This window comes from Tubulanus polymorphus, chromosome 5 (assembly GCF_964204645.1).
Source record: "Tubulanus polymorphus chromosome 5, tnTubPoly1.2, whole genome shotgun sequence".
Classification (NCBI taxonomy): Eukaryota; Metazoa; Nemertea; class Palaeonemertea; order Tubulaniformes; family Tubulanidae; genus Tubulanus; species Tubulanus polymorphus.
The window spans coordinates 2357043-2380691 of NC_134029.1; the positions used below are offsets into that span (position 1 = coordinate 2357043).

Sequence of the window (23649 nt, forward strand, 5' to 3'; positions counted from 1 at the left end):
TTTTCCCCGATGGATTTCAACCGTCTCTCACCCGTTTGGCGAAGCGATTCAAATCTAGCTTTTTACCATTCTTCGTCGTTGACAAAAGAAGTTAGCGAACGAAACGCCGGGCATAAAAACTGCCGTATACGAGGCGGGTGATAGTGTAAATTACGTATTAGTATTCCGATCCTGTATTACGGGTATTCATTGATATCGGAATACATAGAAATGGTCACGAACGTCGCATCAGTTTAATGAATTTGTAACTTCTTGATGGCTGTCATCGCGAATAAACGGACCGAACCAGTAAAGCCTGATGGATAGCTCTAGTTTCCTTATCGCTATTAACCCCTCGTCAACTAGATTTGCGCCGTTTACGTTTCGTGATCTATTCAAAGCCGCGCCGGCGCCCGATTTGAAATTTTCTTTTTCAAACGAATGAATATTGAACGATATTGAAACCGATTTTAGATACGCGCACGGTACGAGATATCACCACCGCCGCCGCCGCCGCCAAATAGACGGTAGTTTAATGTGAAAGGAAAGTGAAAGCCAATTATAGGATTTTGTTTACTGATCGAATTGATGAATGATGCTGTGTTTGTTTGATGTCGGCGTGCGGGAACGACTAGATGAGTCTCGGAGACCAACCGTGTCCGGCTGAATGCGCTAATACGCTGCTGGGTCTCTGACATTAAAACCGTGTGACTCGCCACTGGAGCGCATTTTTTCCTGCATTCATCATTTTCCAGTTGCTAACTGTTTGTGATGTGCGTTCAACGGGAAATAGTATTCACAAGTTATTCACGGCTGCAGTAAAGACTGCATGTTTACCGCTGGTTGCGTCGATCGTGAAATGTTGTCGTCACTGTTTAGAGAAAATGCTAGAAGTCAATGAATGTGAAAGTAAAGACATTCTATATACGGTGCATCAAAATACATCCAACTCCTTGTCTGTGACAAATTTCATTACTGTTCAATCGATGAGGCACAAACATGGAAGGGCAAGGGCCGATTGCAAGAATAACCATCTTTTTATTCCAGCATAGGGTCTTCGGGGCTTGGTGGATAGGAAGTAGAGACTGACGCGTTCGAGTCCCAGTAAAACCATGCAATTTGATCGGGACAGTGTCGGTGTTGCCCAACTCATTGATTTATCAACAAAAGTCCAACTTCCTCTGTGCAATTTTAGGACCAGGACCCCCATTCAGTCTCACAGATACCGATCTCAACCGATCGCACTGAAAAACATAATTCCATGCATTCTAGAATTTCTCTTTGGTTCACTTGTGCTAAGAACTTCGATTGGCATTGCTCGAGTGAAACTGAAGAATATGACCTATCAATCTACAAATAGTAAGTATTTGAATAAAATGCACATTTCCTGAGCCCAATCCGATCTATTGGACGCCATCGATCTTTTCCCAAACGCACCTGGGTATTAGCCAAGCTACTGCGTGTCTATATTGGTTTTGAGTCTCTATTTAAATTGCCTTGATTCATATTCCAACCTGAGGTCGATGTTCCGTTCAATTCTATATTTAATAATAACGCGATTTACTGATTTACAGTAATTTCATATCAGCCTCTGTTGACGTAGGTTTCAAATTTCACGTCTAATTCAGAGGTTATTTAAGTATAATACATCAAACATACAAGAGAGAGAATAGAGAGAGAGAAAGGGAGAGAAAGAGAGAGAGAGAGAGAGGAGGAGAGAGAGAGAGATCAGTTTCATTCGTTTTGATGCCGCTATATCAATTTCTCTGAAATACAAATTCATTAAATCTTTCACAAATAGATTTTTTATTTATTTTCATCTAAAAATATAAGCTGGAAATTAAATTTCGTTTGGCATAACACAAAATCCTTGACATTAACTGAGAAAATCAGTTCAGAACCTTTTCATAACGACTATAGCCTTCCACAGTTCCCGGTTCTACAGATTTGTTGTCAGTTTTAAGTTGGACTAATAGAGTTGAAATTATTTCATTTCAAATGTTTCAACTGTAGATTCAGACTTAAATCTAAAATGTTGGTAATTGAATCAAACTCAAGTCGTCATTGGAAAAGTCGGGTCTATTTTGGAGTCGGCAAGTTCGAGTATTTCGAATCCAATTCAATTTACCTGAGCATAAGACGGCATTTTGTCGTAAGTCGTCAACATAATGATCGTCTCAACCACGACGACATTTCGGTATCTAATTAGTGACAAAGCCCTGAATAAACGGAATAAACCAACAATGACAATTTAATGTTTCTACAGTGGCTATATTTAGGAGGTAACGGATTGTTGGCGATGTGTTTCTGGTTCTACCGTCGCAGACTGTGTTGATTGATGGAGGACTGGGATTACACACTTGTATACCGGGGACGACTCAGTGATGACGCCGATGTTTTTTTTTCTCTCACTCTCTCTCTCGTGCGAATACAACGACAAATTAACATCGGTCAGTCAGCGAGTGTTGCGTAATAATGGACGTAATGCTGACGAATAGTGAAATAATTACATTTTCTACGCGCTGAAAGCCGGTGTTTATCAATGGATCCGTCGCTGTCTGACAGATATAGGAAGCCACAAGATATCGCGCTATCATCGGATACCTACTGACGAGAGATAAATAAATGCCGTTAGCGGAACAACATTTTTATCATCAACCCGACTGACTGCGTTTCTATCCCGAATCGTAGAAATGTATCGTGCGAAAAACGCTTTGAAATCCAAATTTCAGTCAGTTTCCCGTTTAAATAGAATTTCGATTATGTGTTCAAGGTGCGTGTACTTAGTGTGCATCCTTGATGATCGAATTCAAAGATAAAACACTCATCACTTATATATACAGAATCTAAAATGGAGTGGAGTTTGTTATTTGTGTCGTAGGTAGTTTCGTCTCCGCTTTATTTGTTTGTTTGTGACTGAATATCCTGCAGGCTAATTTGGTCAATAGAAGGGCGACGTGGTTTATGTGTAGACGTAGGAAATTAAAGTCCCCATCGAGTGAGAGGGAGAGGGAGAGGGAGAGGGAGAGGGAGAGGGAGAGGGAGAGGGAGAGGGAGAGGGAGAGGGAGAGGGAGAGGGAGAGGGAGAGGGAGAGGGAGAGGGAGAGGGAGAGGGAGAGGGAGAGGGAGAGGGAGAGGGAGAGGGAGAGGGAGAGGGAAAGGGAGAGGGAGGGGAGAGGGAGAGGGAGAGGGAGAGGGAGAGGGAGAGGGAGAGGGAGAGGGAGAGGGAGAGGGAGAGGGAGAGGGAGAGGGAGAGGGAGAGGGAGAGGGAGAGGGAGAGGGAGAGGGAGAGGGAGGGGAGGGGAGGGGAGAGGGAGAGGGAGAGGGAGAGGGAGAGGGAGAGGGAGAGGGAGAGGGAGAGGGAGAGGGAGAGGGAGAGGGAGCGGCAGTTGTACATAAAAATTGTGCCTCAATGGCGGAAAATCCTCGCTCTCATCGGCCGCTATTGCGAGCTATTGTCACATCCTATTACGGGGATTTTACAGTAATTGTATGGGTCAGAGATCGTGCTTCCATTAAGGATTAGGGATACGGGCAGGATTAAGATGGTCAATTGATTCGCTACGCTCCGCACGGATCGATAGAAGATTTAACGCCGTGTGTGAACAGCTTCACAATGCAGGATTACAGGATCGATGCTCGTTCGAGAAGCGCCATCCACAGTAAAATTAACCTGACATCCCGTCTATCTCACTGAGGAGGTTATTTGTAAGATTACTATGGATTTTTGTTACCGAACAAAATCACTTGATTCATAATTCTATACACACGTCACGTGATTACTCTTACGTTCGACTGTGGCAATCGAGGATTCCGCTTGTGGCAATCGAGGATCCACGAGGTGTCGCTGGTGTGCGTTTGGACAAAGATGACGGATTTCTTCTGATTCAACTAAAATCTATCCATTATTACTCAAATTCAATGAATGATGAATCGCGCAACTTGAACCAAGTTGATCGGGATTCGTGATTTACCGCGGTAATATGTTATAAAGTGCAGGGATCTAGCTCGGGTGGGACGGGTCGTTTAGATCACTGTAAACGGTTTACTCCAACCTGAAATTCACCTTAAGCGTCCGATTCACCTTTGTCATCATTCTCTAGTTGGAGTCTTTCGAATGCGTTGACTCATTTCTCAGGCTTTACAAAAGAAAGAGATAGCTACGAAGCCCTTAACGTTTTTTATCGAACGACGACCAACTGAATAAACAACAGTCTCCGAGTCACTGACAATCCACTCGCGCACTACTCATACGCGTGACGGATGTCAAGGTCGGATCATATTGAGTACTATCTCGACTTTGGGTTGTTTTTTGGACGAACGGAAAAGGTTTTTATTAACGTCGTGACCATTAAAGCCTCGGTAGCGCTGTTAGTCATAACACGGTGCGCCGAGTGACTGAGGTATCGTATCCACTCATCTAATATTTATGACGAAAACTGCGCCGCTAGCACCGGTACAATAACAGTTATAAGGATCGTTTTCACTGGATATTATCATTATCGTAGATGAGAGTTGTGTCAGCGTGACCTGAGGTCAGCGTGAAAGATACCTGAGTAACGATTCACGCCAGTGAAGTGGTACTCATATCTATATTTCGCTAACAGGTGATCATGAACTCCGGTCCTTCAACCGAAATCACTGATCTGCCATATTCTTAAAGATTTGTCGATCTATTCTCCGGATCAGCCTCGTCTCAACTAAATCACATACTCATCTTTTTTCGGGTTCTATGACCCGCGGTTAATTCCGGGTTGTTTTTTTTTTCAAATTTCACTTCAGGCGGTACCCATTATGCAAATGGTATGGGATGGAAGTGCTCCTGAGCCACTCCCGAAAATATACATCAAAAACTATTGTCAAAAGAGCCTCACAACCTCGCGGCGGTAACACATATATAACCCGCTCTCCGACCTGGAAGTTATTCTTATTTATGTCTCTCGTTTACTGATATTTTCTTTTATGTCAAGAATATCATTTCATATCGCTCAAAGCTGTTTGTAATGAAGACATCGAAGCCAGAAAGATCTCTAACCTGGTGCTGTGACGTCATACTTATCTAAATGAAATGTTGCCCGAGGATGTGACCTCTAACTCCTATATGTCAAACAGGAACCACGAGTGAACTGATCATCCATATCTCCGATCGTTATTACTGATTACCAGTTTATTTCGATGTATTTTTATGGATGTATTTGTGTTCGTCGCTACTTATAGATATCCATTTCCCAAATGATCTTAAATCAATTAAATAACTTTTATCTTGATTCGATCTTGAAATAGATACATTGAGTTCAATCTCTATGTGTATACGTTTATCATGTAGTTTGAAGCCAGTGCTTTTAAAGTGTTTGTAGTTGAATATTCGCGCAATAAGACGAACTGTTTTCTGATGTTTTAATCTAAAGGGTAAAGGGTAACGGGTAATCAATTGATTGTATGAATTTTCAATCGATTTGAAGCCGATCGAATCGTGATTAACGCTGGTCACGCGAATCGAGTGCGTTTAAGTCATCGATCGCAAATTTTCTTGTAGATTGAAATTTAGAATTCATTTCAATGCGTATTGATTAGATATAGCGACACAAAAGATACGTCTCAGCAACAGCTCCGATGGGCAATCGGGCATGTCCTAATTTCCGTTTGTATTACGGGTGAGTGTTAAAGGATGAAATTACACGGATGTAACATTTCGAATTTCCGAAATGCGATTTATATTTCTCTTGCAGCGCCAGACAAGGCTGAGATGAACTAGAGTCTGTTAAGACTGTATAGGTGTTTGGCAATTAGGGAGAACCCGATCCAAACATCAAATCTATTTTTCAAAATAGCGATCTCTTACAACTCAGCTCATGTAATATAAACTTTATATTCAAAAAACTTGGAATATAGATCCGAAATACTTAGATCCAACAAAACTGAAACAAAACATTGATAACGCAAGATTAAGCGAATAGAAAATTGTTTTTAGCTCAGAATTGATTCTCGAGAATGTGCTGTCATCTCGGTCTGTGACATTCAGAGGATTTGTGAATAATAGATATCATCGAGTTCACGAACACATTCTGTAACGTGTTTGTTGTTTACAGGATTCAGTCCTAGTCGATGACTCGAAAAATAGCTAGGAAATCTTTGCACAAGAGCTTCATTCCAATCTTTTTCCTCCAGAAACTGTAGAACTGAAATCCATGCATGAAATCATCCTTTTTTCCTAAAGTGATAACAATTGATTTCCCTAAATTAAGGTCTTGCCTCAGTGGATATTGATTTTAAAGCGTTTGTGTATTGTAGCTAATTCTAGCCTAGGCGTGTGGTGCAGAATCGAACATTCAGTGAATCGTGAACGAACAAATATCGTTAGTGAAACTATAATATAAAGCATTATTCGTCATCTGCTGATGTTTTATTGAGAGAGAAAGAAAGAAAGCGCGTTATTATTAAAACCTGATGCGAACCGCGACAGCCACAAACACCGTGCAAAACACTGATAATGACACTGAAAGTAATTAAAGGCAGTCGTTCAAATGGAATTCTCTTCTAATTGCCGTGCGGCGAACTAACGAACCATGTATGAATGTGTCTGCTGATGAAATGAGACTGAAGGGAGTGTTTTCTATGTTGCCGCTCTAGACTTATAATCCGTATGTTACTTTGACTCATGTTGAAACCGACAGAAGGGTTAAAAAGTGCATATGCCAGGAAATATCTTCTCTGTGTGGTTATTTGTATTTTTGCCATAATATGTTGTTTCTGGTGGATGGACAAATGGTTTCATCTCTGGTAGCTCGTCTTTAGAGTGTAGATTCTTAAGCAGTTATTTGCGTATGGGAGGACAACATAGCGCTTCGTAGAAACCGAAACCGTTAGTCAACTATTTACAAATGCTATTCATTTTAGATTTCAAATCTTCCTACAATGGAAATCGAGCTAATACATTTTTCGAGAGACTAAGCCACGGAAAACATTCCAAGCCTGAAATTTCGTTTTCAAATGAGCTATTGCTGCAGGTAGGTATCTGTCCTCTACTTAGCGAAATATTCTAATTTGCTCGCTTCCCTGTGGCTACTACGCAATGCGGAGCAGTCCCACTTAGGGGCTCGAATACTTTTGACTATGATCGGCCGTTTCTGTATTGTGGTTCATGGAATCGTTCCGATATGTGTACCTTCGATATTTTCTATTTCAATAAAAAAAACCACAAAAAAAAACATAAAAAGCTGAATGACGTCGTTTGTTTCCGACGAAATGAAACATGCCCGGTTGTGCTTCGCGGCTGCTCCGCAGATTCCATGAGTTTACAGGTGAAAACATCTGTTTCAGTGAAATCACCCGCCGTCTTCTCCCATATAAACTACATCTGTCTAACCCGAACCTAATGGTATTTATTGTTTTTTTCCTCTATTCAACGATAACGAAGAAAATATGTGTGAAAGTACATTATTCCTTCTAAAAATAACCGTCTATTACTGGCTCATATTACCACATGTATCGTTGAAAATAAATCAATGAAAATTCACGAGCGAATAATGATTTCATGGGGTTCGAACCTACCTACCCATGATCGATCCATATGACGGGATTCGACCCAGCCGATTCGACTGATCATTAACCATCGTGACCCAAGCATCCTCCCACCCATACACTGAAGCTGTCTATTTCTGTGCAAACCCTCGTCTACAGGTAGCAATTACGAGAGCTAATCTATTTTTTAGTTGACAACCTTGCCTCCTATTCAGCGCTGGTTTCCGGAGTCGAGGATGATAATACACCAGTACAATTGAATATGTATAGCTGGCATCAAAGTCTATTTACCGAACCCCCCCCCCCCCGTGTTACTGATGAACAGAGGACGATCTATTTGATTTCCGGAGCGAGTTCGTATCTTTCATATGAAGTATTTGTTTTCTGCTCGATTAAGTTGAATTCGTGTTATACTCGTATGAAAGTTGCCTATGGCGATATACTGCGCTGCGCATCATAGATCAATGACCCTAATCTGTTTGCAATATCCGCGTCTGTCTCTCTCTCTCTCTTTCAGCGATACTAATATTGAAGCCTCGCAGATATTTCGTTTGTCTAGTTGCAGGTGATATTATATTCGGGTCGATCTCCCGAGTATCATGTGTTTCTCGGATGCTGATCGAATAAGGCTTACTAAGTAGAGGCTCACGATACACTTGTTGTTTCCGAAACTGGAAAATATCGATGCGGAAAAAATGTTTTCTTCTTTCTAGAGGCTAATCATGTCGGGAGACTAGATTACAATGCATTTACGACTAGCCAAAAGCGAGACGGCGACGACGCACTGAAGAGTGAAAATCAAAAAGTTCTTATTTGTAAATTAAACCTTTAAATTGATTCCTAGCATATACAGCCACCGGCGTTTAACAGTGATACGGGCGTCATTTTCCAAGCGCGAATGTGAATCGGTTTTTGGATACCGGGAACGTGTGCAATAGAAGTAACTATTGGTGAAACAGTCTGAGACGGCGTGTTGTAACGATGATATAAAATCCCGCACTGAGTCCGAAAAGTTTCCTTCAGCTATAAGAGTTTATTCAAAGTTTCGACTTTATGCTATTCGGGAATGCTATTATGTTATAGAATGCGATAGAAGTATCGCTGTAGTTACCTTAGTCAGTGTGCCCAATTCACGAAATGTCTTACACGTCACACAGTGTTGAGTAAGATCAGGATTCTAGACCTGTCTCCACTCGACGGTCTAGAAATGCTCGGTAATCGTTTGTGCGGGAAATGAGCTGAAAAGCTCGCATTGATTGCCTCCATCTTGTTAAATACCTAGAGAATACGACTCTTTCCCGGGCAGAAAGTTTTATGGCTCTCTTTTATGGCATCCTGACGGCGTTTTGTATGATTTCTGTCGATTTCTGGGATTTACGGTTATTTAAAGGTTGCTGTGATTTCGTACATCTTTGCATTTGGTTAATTGGATCGACTGTCGACTCACCAAGTGGACGACTCTGATCCAGCGATAAAACCGATACTTCGCCCGCTCTCTACAGCTCTTAAAACTGTCTCTGTCTCCTTTTCGATTTTACTGTGATACGGACAACATTGATTTTACTCATACCATTTGACATTCAGAGGGGGATTGATAGATAGTCTCTTTATTTAATTATTACTGTTATTAGAATGACAGAGATGTTTTTAGACGATACCACGACTACAAAGTTAACGATGCGTATCACATATCAATGTCTGCTGGTGCTGCAGCTACTGCCACTGTCAGTGCCACTGCTGGTGCTGCTGGTGCTGCTGCGGCTGCTTCTGTTGGTGCTGGTGCTGCTGGTGATAACTGGGTACAGTCCTTTAACATCATATCTGACGGACGCTTGACTGCACCGATAATAGGTACAAATTATCAAAATGATCAGATCAGTATAACCCAGTTACTGGAAGCTGAATCAATATATCATCGTTCAGCACTATGGATGAACGCGGCTCTCTGCCCGGTAGACGGAAATATCATCTCGCGTATTATTGAAAATGTTACGTTATTTATATCACGTCCAGCTGTGTCTGGCGCGTGACTCAGGTATTATAAGCCAGGCTTAGTTTGTTTGTGACAAGTATTCCAGAAAAGGTGCTGCGTAGATCTCTCGCTTCTTCTTGAGTTCACATGAAAAAAAACAAACTTTTGAAATGCTTAATTCGGCTATCAAACCCTGGCAAGCGAGGACCAGCCTACGTTGTATATTTTCGTTGTATTGGGCTACCGGTCATTTTTTGTGAGTGACGTTTTGTTTTGTCTTGTATTGTATTATTATCGCTATTAACTTATCTGATCCTAGGAAGACGTGTGTACTTAACGGAATTAATAAAGATTAATTGACTTGAATTGATTCGTTATATAGAACTGTCACGGTTCGGTATTCCCACTGTGGCACGCGAGTTATTTAAGTCTGAACCAGTTCATTCTATCAACGCTAAAGCTTTTTTGATGAACAAACTGCTTTTGACAAACAGGTTTCTAAGCCACTTATAATAGAACTAGGCTTAAGTCGTTTTCTCAGATATCGATGAATTGAAATGAAAACCTGAGCCAGCGGAGGCGACTAACGACTTTCTATAAACCAGCTATAAATTCTAGGCACAATTTCCAATTACAGGTGAAGAGATAAACATAGATATAAACAATACCTTGTTATTTTCATCAGCATCGGACCTGATATGAGCCACTGAAAGTGCCGTGTTCCCCGATCTCACTAGCAGGACATCAAACCTGTGGTGATACCACTAAATTACTGTTACTGAACCCTTTCGAGATTAACTTTTAATGTAGCATCTTTATGAGTCTGATTATTCTATTATTGTCTGATTCCGTGAAGTTGTGATATGAGAAATAGCAATAATATTGAAAATATGAAATATCTTAAAAAAGGGTTTCGTGTATATCGAGATTCTACCCGTGACGTCACAGTGTTCCTTTACTTCTTCAATTCCTCTGCGTTTTTCAGATTTTCTTAAATTTCTCCACGTTTGTTCCACCTATGACGTAAGGAAAACATACGCAAGAAGTGTTCGCTTCTAATAGATTGAGAATTTTGTTATTGTTTCCCATGTGACAATTTTTTTCTGTTACACTTTCAAAAGGGGAAACTATCAGAGATCATAAAACTAGAAACGGCGTCGCAGCCGCGGTTGTGATGGTGCTTGATAAATGCGTAGTCATGATTTATGGCGTTATTGCTATTGTTCGGTTACTTCTTGTCGGGAAATAAAAGGTAGAAACGGGGCGGGTTTATGGAGGTTTTTCTGGCGGTTTGTTGACCGGTTACTGCGTCTAAATACGGCAATCTGAGCGGTTTAATGGCCGCAATTACGATAGAAATCACTTGCGCGCGATCAACGCAGTTATAGCGTTTTCACACCATTCTATATAGATTCAGTCTGTATTGCGTTCAGATAGGCATAAAGTGAGTCGGTTTTCTGATACGCTAAAATATCAGTTTTAGTGAGCTTACTAGGATATTTTATATTCAAAAATTAAATAACCTAGATTTAACAATGAAAATCGTTCGCACGGTCAAAATTCAGTTGCTCAAATATCTATGTTTTTGTAACGATAAGCTTATTAAGGTGATTTGTTGTCATTTCATTACAAAATATCATTGAGTTTTCCCATGATATAGCTAGCAATGTTTAATATAATTATCTATGTATGATTGTGCAGGAGTCAGTTGTTGCCAAAAACTGAAAATGAAATATGAAGACGTAGTTTAACGTGTCTGTGTGCCGGTTGATGACGGTTTTTGAACGATCTAATTTGTCCAGTGTTCCCCAGTACAAGTCAAGGACAACCAATAATCATTCCGCATTGTGAATTGTGGTATTAATCAGTTTCGTGGTCAGTAATTGAAATTTCCGCAATTCCCATCGACCTAACTCGTCATAACGTGTTCATTGACCCTCTGGTGCAAATTTGATTTACTCATTAATCTGATAATTGAATCATATGTACACATCTTAACGTCTCCTGCGCCTCGTATGAGCAGATTTCGTCTCTTCTTCTCTACTGGACGTTAATCACATGCACCGTAATTATCTCATTTAAGATGGACGCCGTAAATAACTAAACCTGACAGATTGATGATGGACAGGAAACATGATCTATCTGAGCATCATCTTCTACCATATGCTTCTTACCAGGAACCCTAGAAATGTCCATGAGTATATATAACGTATTATCATGACTTCAGGATAAAACATTGAGAATTAACTAATTTCAAGTCAAACCTAATCCGAGAACTGCTGAAAGATCCAGAAGCTGCACATTGATTAAATATAGTGGTATAAATGAGGTCCCACGAGTAAAGGATTCCTATCTATTGAAGTACTGTACACAAGAGACAATTGCTATATATAGTTTGAGGTGTCAATACCGACTTGACGACATCATTTCACTTATGGTGTCCATAGCTCCCCCGTAAACACAAAAGGGGAAGCATCCCAGCGGAGCTTCGCGGGAACTGTTCAACCACTCGTAATCAGCAGGCACTAGTGGTCTTCAATTAGTTAGTATGTCAGGTGCAATAACCTCTTCATTGATCACGCTGTCACTTATGACCGGTACCTTTCCACACGAGCGCTCAATTGTTCGTTCATCTCGCGTGCTGAATTTGGTTTCGTTGATGCAGAAGAAGCACAGAAACCAAAACAAGCTTTTCCTTTATATATATATATATCGAAGCTGATTGCGGTCTGGTGCCGTCATACCGCTATCCGGGCCACACAAGGTTACATAATGCCCAACAAAAATCTCGGAAATACCTGAAAAATCTAAAAACGGTATGAGACGAGGTATGTTGGCATTTTTGTCTATTTCACTTTTCAAAGTCTTTACCGATCACCTCACCGCACCAGACATCGTTAGGCAATGCACTGGTCCACCTTGTTTTTACATCGGTTTTATTTATACCCCAGTAACACGAGTAACATACGGTGAAATTCAATGTCACTGTTGTCATTGCGAACAGTAGAGCATTAGTAACTACAATGAAGAAACATGATTCTCTACTATATGCATAACTCATTGACAAGATTGTTACAGTAATCTCTTCAAAGCAATTATTGGTACGCGTTCTTCCTTTTACTAGACGTTTATGGCACGGCAGTAACATGTACCATCCTCCGTACTGAGAGCAGCGGGATGGATATAACCTAGGGCGATCCGCATTTACGCGCAACTTACCAAGTAGACAAGGAAATGCTAAAGTGGTCTTAAATTCCATATCCGACGGCTATGTTGTGCAATTTTATTTGCTATATTGCATGTGTGTGATAGAGTATGATGGCCAATTTGGTTCATCTAAGAGGTACCGCCAACTAGATTAGCGTGCGCTGGTCAGTGGTGTTTATTCCCTGTGAGTTTCTTAGCCACTGCATTTCCTCTTCGGCTTAGGCCTAAGCGTTTATCCATAATGCATGGTCGAGCTTGCGTTAACTGCTCTATTGCATTGAAACGCCCGTGCGTGTGGATTTTCTTGTGTCATTGCTCCTGATGCTGTTACCAGGGACAACAGCATTCAGCGCACCGATTCAGGTGAAGCTACTATCGGGAGAAACATTTTTTCCGAATCATCGGAACGAAAAAAAGTCGCTATAGTTTTTTTAATGGATTGGGTACCACCCAAAACAGGCCCGTGGCCAGCCATTACGTTGTGGGATTCAACTTCCACGAGAAAGTTTACTTTTTCTAAGGCGCACACGCTAATGGTGCGTTGTTGAATCGGGGTCCTGGTATGCTACTCCAGAAAGGTCGTGAACATTGGATCGAAATAGGAGCGATTTCAGACTCAGTTTATTGGGGTAAAGATGGAAGAAGACCAACTTAATTTTCCGACAATTTGGCCGCGAATCAATAGTGAGATTGAAAGGATAAGGAGAATTTGCTGCCATCAGGGTGGACCCCTAAATACGGGCCTGCATAACTATGGATGGTTAAAAATAGAATACGAATAAGTTTATTTGATTGTTATATGAGCGTAAAACGCGTGACATACATGGTCGATAAAGGTTCAAATTTTAAATGATTCAAGTTCTATTTTCTCGTTCAATCTCGATTAAGATACGACACGCCTAATATTTATTTTGTACCGCTCAATTCAATAACGTTTTTAATCCATTTGACTTATCGCTGCAGGTCTAGCGTCGTGTCATTATTATGCGGTTGCTAACTCGAAATCGATTCCTGATCGAGAAGTCCCATGTTATTTTTTTTACTTTCGTGTGAAATTTCTGATTTCCTATTTCAAATGTAAACGGTCGGATATTGATGTTAAGGAGTGCGTGAATTGGTATTGTTTGGGGCGGAGGTTGCGTTTGAAATGCTGTCTGCTTCGTAGATGCACTTTCCTTATTGAATTCGCTCGAAGTCGAATTATTAATAATAATCCTTTATATAAGTGGAACATATAATTTACATACATATTTCTATGAGTTCAAAATTGTGCTTTATTACAGGGATAAGCTATAAAAGGATTTGATAAAGATCTCTCCACCAGTTAAGGGCGAACATTCAAACGCCCTTTATCAACAGTATCACCCAGTAATTTGTCTGTATAATTGAAGCACAATGCTTCGATGTCGTCTTTTGATCATCGCTGTTCTAAAAATCATTACGGCACTCTGGTAACGTCTTCATTAGCTTCAATTCGTATTGAAGGATAAGCCATATTGAATTACTTTTTCCCGTTTAAAAAGTGCATCGATTTCTAATTCAGCGTTTATACATACATCCATTGCATTGTCAGAAACATAACTAAACATATAAATCATTATATACTGTTGTCAAATGATTCATGTTTAGAATCAAGGAAACTCATTTGTTCGAAGTTTTCTAATAATAGCAATGCCCAAAAGGTATTGTTATTATCAGTGATCATCGGCGAAAAGAATGGGATTTTTTGATGGTCTGTTACAAAGTCTAAAAAACATCACTTTGATTTATATAAAGGGATATATGATCATGGGATTGGAGAAAATACACAGTTAGTTCTTTACTTTATTAACGTTGTAAACTGCAGACCATCTCAGTATTTATCAACTTCTTATAAAAGGATATAGATAATTGGTCTCAGTTCAAGTTTTTAAGGTGGATTTCAGGGGTGATAGTTTTTTCGAATCTGTGTGGAAGCCTATGAATGCCTCTACGTGCATGGAGAAGAGATGGCAAACTACAAACTGATATAGAATCCCTACAAACTAAGAATAGAAATAATCCAAAATTTGTCCAAAAGATAAGGATATATTCGGTGTTTCGACTGTATTCAAATAGTGATCTTTAAGAATACTGTACTCGACGAAAACAGCATTCCTGAAGATGACTATTAGGATATAGTCTAAACGTCGAAAAAAATTGAAGCTCAATGGCAGATTTAAAACTGTTTTATTCTGTATGGGATTTTACATGGACAGAGTGTTTCATTAAAGGTTAGCATCCTCACAAAGCTGGTCTCGGACACCCAGTCTCGATGCCTATCTAGGCACGCTGAGCATTCAACAATGTGAGAAATTGCCCTTGACTCTTCGAATCTAGATCACTGTTTATCTGTACTTCATGCATTTATGAAGTTGATCGATGTTTCGCGAGGATTTTATTTTATCTTTCAATTCACTGCGCGCAAACACCGTTAAAATACTAAAATAACTTTCATTAATATCAGTTGAATCGATTTCTGTTACTGTTTGTGAAAAGTTTTCAGGCGCTCGTCGCACGACTGAACAACAAAAGTCAATTCGAGCCCCGCAGGGCAGACATTTTTCTCCAATGAATTTTCAAGTTTCAGCGACATAAGTTTCAGATAACTTTTGACATCATAGGACAAATACAGCTATGAAGTCATGTTCTGTTTTGAGTTTGTCATATTGTATCAAAGTTGTTGTCGTTGGCATTTCGCGATACTCTTCGCTGTACTGAACATGTCGAAGTTTATTTTCTTCTGGAGTAAGAATCAGGCGGCTTAATAAGTGATGATCTTATGGATTTATCTTTATGTACTCGGATATCACCATAGATAACAGCTGTGTGGACCGATATCGACTATAACCTGGATTAAACACGACTTTTTAGTTTTCTGCAACTTTTCCGACGCTGGGAAATATGATCACTTTCTGTAAAGCTAATGATATGGATGTATATTTGGTTTTTTTATGATGATGTTTACGGATGAATAAAGTTAGTGGCTATCGCGTTTTATCAAAGGCATTTATCGATTTAGCTTCTTCGTCCTAAATGTTTACGTATAATTTTAAGGATTATAGTTGGTTACGAATATTTCATCAAGTAAGTCGCTAGTCACTTCGTGCATTTATTGGAAGCTGGACATTCAGTAGTAGTGAAAATGCGTATGATTGGCATTTATGAAAAGAGTTGTTAGAATATGATGAAGGCTTCCTCGTCACATTCAGAAATAAGGCAGATGATAGCTTAATTTCTGATAGCATCATTGATTAGGGTTTCTGGGAGAATAACATGAACATGAAATGTTTTTGAAAATGACATTGTCTTGATTACCCTTAGACATGTAAACCTATATACTTAAAACCAAACAAAACACTGTCCAGGAAACAGTTCTTGGTTATATTTAGTTTTAAATTGAATTGTGTCATTTCCAGTAATCCTAGAGGTACATCTTATCTTACAACTGATCAACTTGGTCCAAAACGACAAAAAATCATAATTTTTCCCATGTTCACTTCTTTCATATCTTTGTATTGTGGAATTGACTCCCATAATCTTTAATGCAGTTAACAAGATAAATTTTCATTGAGCATTATACTAGAAATGTTTTTCCAAATAACAAATTCTACAATACTGTGCAGCTATGTCGTAGCCTGTAATTATGATTTTGATGCTTCGTAAAATATCACATTCAAATTTCTGACAAGGATTTTCTTTAATGACTTTTTTTGCGAAAATACAATTAAGATATAAAGAATCACAATGCCTCATACAAATCAACAGCTTATTTCAAGATGATCGCATAAAAAAAAGATTTCTAGAATTATCTCTTGTCAAAATAATAAGTATAAATGAAGTGAATAAACCTTGTTCGTTTGAAGAACGAAGAAAGCTATGTTTTGATATTTCCACATAATCATTAGTTTGAAATCTACATAAGTATTCGAAAATGAAAAATATGCATTGGAATTTAAATCAAACGAAATGAATGTTGGAAGCTTTGGTCGATTCTAGAATGTTCTGTGAACGTTTATTGTGTGATGGGAACCGTAGGCGATTAGTTCTTCAATCGTATACAAACCTGTGCTATCCCTCGAGCGCTGAAAGTCGAATACGTTTGAACCAAAACCCCTGAAATATAAATAAATATGAATACTTTTCATGTTTGACATGTATCGGGATACATTGTGATGTTTATCTGCATTTTTTTATCATAACGAATTTTATTTCGAATTGTTGCAGGGAATCATTTGTCATGTAGAGCAAACGCATGTCAAAGCCTGTCAGTCATGTAACTGTAGACGCTCGTGTATGTCTCGTTAATAACCTGTAGGTGAATTCTAATTGATCGGTTTTAGATACAGAAATATCTTATACTAGAAACCCTTTAAACTCTCTGCCGCCCACTGACTTAGATTCCATACATCGACACAACCTTCCATTTGAAATCACTTTTATTTTATGAATAAGCTTAACTTGAATCCGGCTGATGTGAACATGAAGCAAACAAAATGTAAATATTAGTTAAAGTCTTAACATTTCTTACACATTTCAAACATACGTCAAGCCGAATTTATTGGCCTTATTTCCAAAGCGAATTAATATTTTTGAAAGCGATATTTTCCTGATGAGAAAATATTTTGTAAGCTGTATGCCTTATAATATCTCAAATTGGGGGACACCTGTTATGATCACGTTTGTAACAGGATTTTGTGTATTTTAGGTGAACATTTTCAGCATATATTAGCATATAATCCTGTATCGAACTGTAGCACTTTAGAAAGATGTAAAATGTATTCTCTCATTTCAAAAGGGGGAAAATGTTTTAACGTACGTACACAAAAAAAATATTCTATTGACTTCTCCTAATAGTTACGGATATAAACTACCACTTTTATAACTAGAAAGGGTGTGCAATATGGAAAATGGAATGTTGTTTCAAATTTGAATTGAGTAAAAAGTAAATTGAGTGCAAATTATTGATTTCGAAAGACGTTTTATAGATTCTGTAGTTATGTAATAACATGTTTAGATGTTGCGTACAATAATTCCGTACAAGTCAAATATGATACCTATAAAACAAAAACAAGATTCGCCTGATCACTATATTCTAAACCGGGAAATTAAGACTGGAATATTGTTTAGATTTAGAAAGCAGCCCCTGAGAAGCAATGAAGCGACGATAGAGTCAAATGTAGTCAATATCGAAAGTTAAAGCAAAGCAAAGCAATACAAAAAATATATACATGTAATATTGATAACTGTATTTTATTTCTAACGACTGAAAAGTTCGATTTATCTTGCACCAGCTCCGCTACCGCACGTGTTATGGAGCAGTAGTGTATCAGTTCATTAAGAGAGTTGTGACTGATCAAAGGACATGCGATATGTTCCATCATTTTGTGTCAATGACAGCAGAAAATCATCATCTTCTCTCGCGTATTAATCAAATCTTTGCATTCTGCCGTCTGTGTCTAATTATTTGAAATCTATTACTTTGATTCGAGTTGAATGATACGGCGTGAGATCAAACGTTTCCTAGCCGCGCATCTGCCTGAAACGACGAGTGAGGGAGTCGTCGCCTTATACACGGAAGCCATCAGTATCTCATCTCTGACTGTTTCATTCATTTAAAAAAAGCTCAGTCGCACCGTCATGAACTCTACATATATCTCTATATAAAAGTGAGAGCCTGGTGTCCTGTTATAAAAAAAAAACTCTTAGGTTTATTACAGAGTGGTCACTCAGATGCCTTGTGTTCAGTCAACTTCTTATCTATTCATCTTCCCAAAATATATTTCAAATGTCGTCTATAGATCTAGATTCTAATATAGAGTGAAGACAGGTTCTATCGTAAACTGTTAATCTGGAAATCACGAGGAGAAGCTTCATCAGGCAAATGATATACGTACCTGATGCACTAGTAGCGAAAGCTCGTAATTTCTGATCTTAGTTAACCTACTCTCTACACACAGTACTACTTGTCTTCGCGTTTGTTTTGACATCCTCGCTTGCCAGGGGTCCAGTATCACTCCCGAACTCACTTCCACCAGCCCCCTGGCCTCACGAAGCGTGATTTCATTACTGGCGCTGTTGCGCGTGACGTCATATGTCGATTTGCGAAATACTTCCTTGTTCGGTAAAACGTTCGCTGATTGGTCCATTTAACGGGAAAACCAACAGAAGTCTACTGACGGTTTGTTACAAGCGCTGTGATTGGTACGACCGGATTCTGGTCGGCTAGTAACGACTCCAACGACTCGTGAGGTCAAGGGGTTCGGGAACAGCTTTAGCGTAGTGGGTTCGAATCCCTTGACGGGTGAAGATGTTGTTTTGATGCTCGGTAAACTCGGCTTTTCTACAACTCTTCTCATCTTACCTTAATCAACTGAAAAAATATCAAAAGAAAGATCGTTAAAAATTGATGTTTCTTCTGAAATTGTTGGCAATCTGGCTTTGAATATATATATTGATTTTTTTCTTATCTTCTTTCATTCAAAGTCGTATGGCCACTTTGTACGAAATGAACTGAATATATAAAACTAAGCAAAAACCCGACGGAAAGATCAACAACAAGGAACGGATATGAATAAAAATACATCATCAAAACAATAATGTCTGATTACGACGTAAAAAAGAAAAAAGTTGACGAAATGAAGATGTACTTTCGAAGCTGAACCACAGACGCCTTTGATCAGGACGCAATTTGATTGTTTGTCTTTTACAGTCTGGAGAAATATCTCAGTAACTGTTCATCTATCGATACAAAATTGATTGGAAAATAATAATGAGATCCATGGAGTGTCATACGAGCTGCACGCGTATACTTGTATAGGTAATCCATAAAATACATGCTATATATATATATACATATAATGGATAACGGGACAATGCTCGAATTTGACGGCCACACGAGACGCCTCCGACATGATGAAAAAATGATACTTTGATGTTATTTTTATTCCCAGTCGCGCGCACTTCTTACCTGTAGAAAATAAATCGATATTCACAGATATTTCAGTCGATTATTTGATTGGGATTTTTTTTCTGTATAATGAGGGAAGATTATTATAGACGATTTGTATATAAATGCGATCACAGCTCCGCGGACGAGACAAAAATAATGGAAGCCGATTTTGCGCTTTTGTGAGAAATCCTTTACAAAAAACTGACTCAAGATACGTATAAAACCACGAAAATATGACTGAAACAAATTATTTATAAGGGCGCTTCAATAGAAGCATATTTGAGATAAATTCTGGAGATTGAACATGATGATGATTTTAAGCATCATGATTTACTGATTTCATCCCTCAATCCACTGAGTGCCACTAGGGAGCGCCACTTGTTGTATCGGGTCCGATGTGTCTTTTCCTCTCGACCCGGTGAGCGCCATTCGGGCCATTGTTACAGCAGGTTCGACGTTTCTTATGCCGTAAGGGATTTTCAACCGTTTGGGCAAGAACGACTGGTGAAAATGAAGTTAATGATGAATTCAAGAAGACAATTTGATTAATCAGCGCATCACTCTTATTCTATCGATGAGATATTCTTAGGGCAACTTTTATTGTTGTTAACTCAGTCAACATATCGTTATCGTTGTAATAATCTCAAATGGCTGGTTTTAGTATTTCGACTGATTGGAGTTCTTGTCCGCGTATTAATAATCGTTACTTTACCCGTGTATTCGTCCGTCTTGTTGACTCAGTTTACTGTACTTTAAACTTTATCAAAGGACAAATTGATGGATACGTTGAAAGATGCACATCATCGCTATTAAAGAATGACATTACGATACCGATTAGTTGTATAGTGTTAACATGGCTTCAACCCGTACAATTATCGGCGACTTGGTCGTTTTCAGTTGAATAAGGCTTCAAACGACAGCGGTTTTATTTTAGCCGAGTAAAAGCTTTGGTTGATCGAATAACAAAATACTAAACGAATCGGTAACGCGAGAAACCTTGACATTTCTAATTCTGTTTAGTCAGTGTTATTAGTTGACACAGTGTAGAGGCGGGGGGAGGCTATTTCACAATCCTTCAACCCTTTATTTCACTAAAAGATTTATTAAGATGAGTTGGAAACTCAAATACTGATGGGGCGTGAATAGTCACTACGACTGTCATCATACTCGCTGACTGATCTCCACTCTGATGTTCACTGCTGCTGTGGTCTAGTGGTTAGCGCGATGGTCCGGCAAATGGGTGGTTTCGGGTTCGATTCGGGCCCCAAATTTTCATTTTGGGCCAGATGAGCTCTTCAGTGAAAAATGTCCTTTTTGGAATAAGAAACTTTCACTGGAAATTCCTTGGTTAGTTCTAACGTATTACCTTTACAGTCAAATTAGATCCATAACCATCGGAGCTAGATGTGGAATAAGGAGATGAGTTGGAGGTATTTTTTGATGTTCTAACGATTTACCAATAATTGCAGTTCCCCGCTCTTATTTCCAGATAGACCGATTTTTCAGTATTGAAATGACGCACACAAAGAGCTTTCTGCGATTCTTCAACAGTTTTAAAAACGCCAAATCAATTCTCTTACCGAACGTGCGAGATTGAAAACCTGAATACCTCATCTTGTCATCCGTCAATATTATCAATACGAATCGACTTTCACTTGCCTATCGCACTTTGCTTTTGACTTTCCTTTTCGTCTTCTAACTTGGAAAGGAATTAGTTAAAAACAACTCATCAGATCCGAAATCAGTGATATTATCTTTTTCTTCAACTTTCTGACTAGGATAAGGTGTGCCCGGTGCACTGCTCTGCTCTACGATTCTCTACGATCCTATGTACCCAACCACCCCGAGTCATACGCTGACACTAAAGTTCTCAATGTGAAGATAAAAGATTTATTTTGGAGTGTGGTTTATGCGAAAGAAACAGATTTTCTGAATTTGTGGATACTCAGTTCTAATCCGTAGTCTAATCCTTCTGAAGGGTTTCAACCATTTTCCAACGCGCTGTTGTGACACGTTCAGTTTTCTAATGACCCAGGGTTGGTTGTACACGACACCACACAACACCCACTACTACCAACGATTTTCAGGCCTCATAAGAACCGCATCAATAATTAATAACGTAGCGTTTTGAACGAGTGTCTCGCATCGGGTTTTGTTGATTGCACTTCACACCGTTATTATTGCCAGTAAAATCAATATAGGGTTAGAGCATTAACGCAATCGTCATCCGCAGAAAACGTATACACAGGAAAAAATTGTCACAAACCAATTACGTGTACGGTAACGTGAAGTGTTCGAGGTAGCAACTCTGTGTTCCCGAGGTGTGCGCAATTAGTGTTCACAGTCTTTCTCTAAATATCCAGCGATAATAATCATGACTAAGATACTACGCATTTAGTAAAAACTTGTAGCTACATTTCAAACGATTAATTATGCAAAGATATACAGTTATTTATGTTGTTGTTATTATTATCGCAAGGCATAATTCATGTACGAACGTTATATAGTAGTTTTTGCGCGTATAATATTTCAAAAGACGTTCGTTCGGAATGATGGATGTTTCTTGTTGCATTCTCCCCTACAGCCGGTAGTTTTGATGCCAAGTCGCTGTAAACGAAACATTGTTCGAGTATTGGCGAAAAAACTTCAGGATTCATCGTCAACGCCAACAGCAAACATCGAAAATGAATAGAATGAAGAAAAAAACGTAGATACAAAAGCTGTACTTCGCCAGCTTCGTGTTGAGTGTGCACATTATTTTAGCAGCACACGTGGCATCTCTAGAACCGACACAAATAACTCGTTCGTTCGTAATGAATTAATTGTTGGTCGTGCTGTTGTTCTCTTCATCGGCAATTTACGATTCGCGTTGCACTGAACAAATTTCGAATAAGCCTAATGAAAACAAATGATGATGTATTGTCTTTTAGTCTCGGTGATTTACTTTCATTACGACGCACACGCCCGACAATCGGAGCCACCCTACCACAGACTGCCACGGCCATTGTGTCTATCAATGTCTTAAACGTCATTAAATATAATCCGTGTGCGAGCGTAAACAGCATTAGAGCAAGAGCTTACCGTCACTAATCTATATATCAAATCAGACCCACACCCAACATGTCTACAGCTGTATCCATATACTTTGTCGAGTGTCAATTTTCTGAGCTTAGCGAAAGAAAGCCTCGACAAACTAATATAAGATTATTGAGAAATTAAGATAGTAGATAAGTTAATAATTCAGAAGAAATTGTTGATGGTTGCACATTGAAGTAATTGTTGGACCAACATCACATGTATATCACCAACCATTTCACCACTTGTCGCTCGTATCAGTATTTTACCCGAATCGTGAAAAAAATCTAATTTTGCAGCGAATTCTTCGAAAGGTTGCCGCCAGTCTTGTTTTTTGAACGAAAGAAATAATTCATGTTTTCGTTCTTTTTTTCAAATCGTAACATCGATTTCGATTTGTTTTCCAATACCTGTAGGCGTTCGGTCTTCAATCGTATAAACATGTGCCACTGACGTCTGAAGAAATTGATCTACGTTATTTCATAGTTGGCGCCGTGTTTTACCTGTCACCCGATTCTTAATAGGAGCAACGCGTATCTAATGTCATGAATAACTGATCGGTGGTTTTTCGTCGTGTTTCGCTGCTCAAGAAAAACCGCTATATATGGCGCTAATTTTTGACGCGCCGTACCGAACTGGAAATACAAGTAGCCAACCGCTTAAATAATAAATCATGAAATCCATAGCGCTGGGGTGTACATGTAAAAACTCTCTTTAGGCTATCATATTTTGTGCGATAAGCTACCTACTAAACATCCAATACTGCATCAAATATTTATACTTTGGTCAGGTTGATATTGTGAAAAGTTTTGTTACCGATGTTTTTCTGTGTAGAGGATGGTTTCGTATTGAGAAAAACTCTAATTTACAATGAACGCATTAAGTTACTTTCCGCGGTAAAGTAATTTATAGATATTATTGAAAA

At 39.0% G+C, this 23649-nt stretch overlaps 1 pseudogene; it reads left to right on the plus strand.

The window, feature by feature from the left end:
* The window catches only part of LOC141906006 (LHFPL tetraspan subfamily member 3 protein pseudogene), a 28301-nt pseudogene extending 9031 nt beyond the window's left edge, over nt 1–19270 (plus strand).
* Nucleotides 19271–23649: the final 4379 nt, after the last annotated feature.